Here is a 2205-nt window from a genome sequence, read left to right as displayed (position 1 = left end):
CGGATCCTCTGTCACCACGAGGGACTGGGGCGCGTGTTGTTACCACAAGGTGAGTGTTGTGACAATGGTGCATAATGCGTTCACACCCTTCCACTTCTGGCGGTTTCTTAAGCACAGTAAGGGGTCCACACTGTAACCACAAAAACACCCCATGATGTAGCACAGTATTCTCTGAACTTAGCTGTTAGCACCTCTTATGATGGCAAGTAACGCACTCTAGGCATTGGCCAAATCCAAACCCTTCCTTGGATTACTACAAGGTGTAGTCTGATTCATCACTCCACAACATTCTTTCCAGTAATCCACCGTCCAGTGGGGACACCTCCTACAGCAAGTCAAGAGTCTCTTAGCATCGACTACAGAAATCGCTGGCTTATGAGAAGTTCGACCACTGCACTCCGTTCTTTTTATTTTAGACCCTTAAAGACAGTCATCGTGCTAGGTGGGCTGCTGGCAGCACTTTGCAACTCACGAGTGATTCCTCCGCTTACCTCATGCGATGTTTTGTAACCAGTCCAATGCTCGATGGTTCCTGTCCGTTTCTACATGACGCCTGTCTGGTCTTGCTTAACATTCGTTGTTTCTTCGTGTTTCCACTTCAGTCACACCAGCAAAAATCGTCTGGTGTGCAGCACTGGAAGGGTAGAAATGTCCCTGGTGGATTTGTTACTCAGGTGACTTCCAGTGCCTAGTCCACTTTAGACGACTGCGACGTATTGGCCGAACACTACTGCCTACACTACGCTTGTCCGCCCTCTTTTGGAGTACTGCCACACGGTGTGGGATCCTTAACAGACAGGAGTACATCGAGAAAGTTCAGAGAAGAGCAGCGCCTTCTGTGCTATCGAGAAATATGGGGGAGAGTGTCACTGACATGATACAGGGTTTGGAGTGAACATGATAAAACAAAAGTGTTTCTTTTTTTAAACATAGGAATTATACAGCCAACCGTTTGCAAATAACTGTTTGGTACAATTGACCTAGGTTTTGACACCTACTAACGGTGTCTTCATCAGAACGAAATTTTCAGGAATCGTAACATTACATTGTAAAAAAGCAATGGTCAGAATTTATAGCAGCCATTATTCAGATGTTGTTCCTAGCTAAGCATACTTGAGATGGCTGGAACGTATTTTATTTCCTTTTCGACTTGAGCGTAGCTGCTCTAAATTGCGACCATTGCTTAGTCGCAATGTAATTTTACGGTTTCTCAAAATTTCTTTCTGATGAAGGCGCCCTTAGCCGAGAATGAGATTTTCACTCTGCAGCGGAGTGTGCGCTGGTATGAAACTTCCTGCCAGATCAAAACTGTGTGCCGGAGCGAGACTCGAAATCGAGACCTTTGTCTTTCGCGGGCAAGTGCTCTACCATCTGAGCTACCCAAGCATGATTCACGCCCCGTTCTCACACCTTTTATTTCTGCGAGTACCTCGTTTCCTACCTTCCAAACTTTACAGAAGCTCTGCTGCGAATGTGGTAGAGCACTTGCCCGCGAATGGCAAAGGTCCCGAGTTCGAGTCTCGGTCCGACACACTGTTATAATCTGCCACGAGGTTTCAGGGCACTCTTAGTATGTGTTGAAACCTAGGTGAGTTGTACCAAACACTTATTTGCAACCGGCTGGCTGCATAATTCTTATGTTTGAAAAACGTATTCGCTTGCCGAGAAACAGCCCTGTTTAAAACTGAAAAGGGTTTTCCGGTGTGGCGGAAGCTTGTCACGAAATCTCAGTCACCAACGTTCTCCTCCGAATGAGATAAAAAATTCGTTGGTGCCGACCTACATAGGGAGAAACGAGCGTCATAATAAAGTAAGGAAAATCATAGATCGCACGGGAAGATATAGGCGTTCGTATTTTCCACGAGTTTTTCTAGAGCGGAATAATAGGGAATAATCGTGAAGATGGTTCGATGAATCCTCTGCCAGGCACTTAAGTGTGAGTTGCAGAGTATCCATGTAGATGTAGATGGAGACATAGACGTAGATGAAGTCAGAGGGCCCTCCGACGCACCCATTCTGCTGCTCGTCTGCTGACGACACGACACTCCCTATCGCGTGTCGTCCCGGCGGGTCCGCTCCACGTGACATCTAGCCGTCACTTCCGGACATTTTTGACCCGAACGCATTTTACACCACTGTTACAACTCTCTCTTCGTGTTGACAAGACGCGCCCCAGCTGACGATTGTTTCATGCGACTCCAAACG

Source organism: Schistocerca americana, chromosome 9 (assembly GCF_021461395.2).
Source record: "Schistocerca americana isolate TAMUIC-IGC-003095 chromosome 9, iqSchAmer2.1, whole genome shotgun sequence".
NCBI classification, from domain to species: domain Eukaryota; kingdom Metazoa; phylum Arthropoda; class Insecta; order Orthoptera; family Acrididae; genus Schistocerca; species Schistocerca americana.
Note: the sequence above shows the minus strand (reverse complement) of the source record.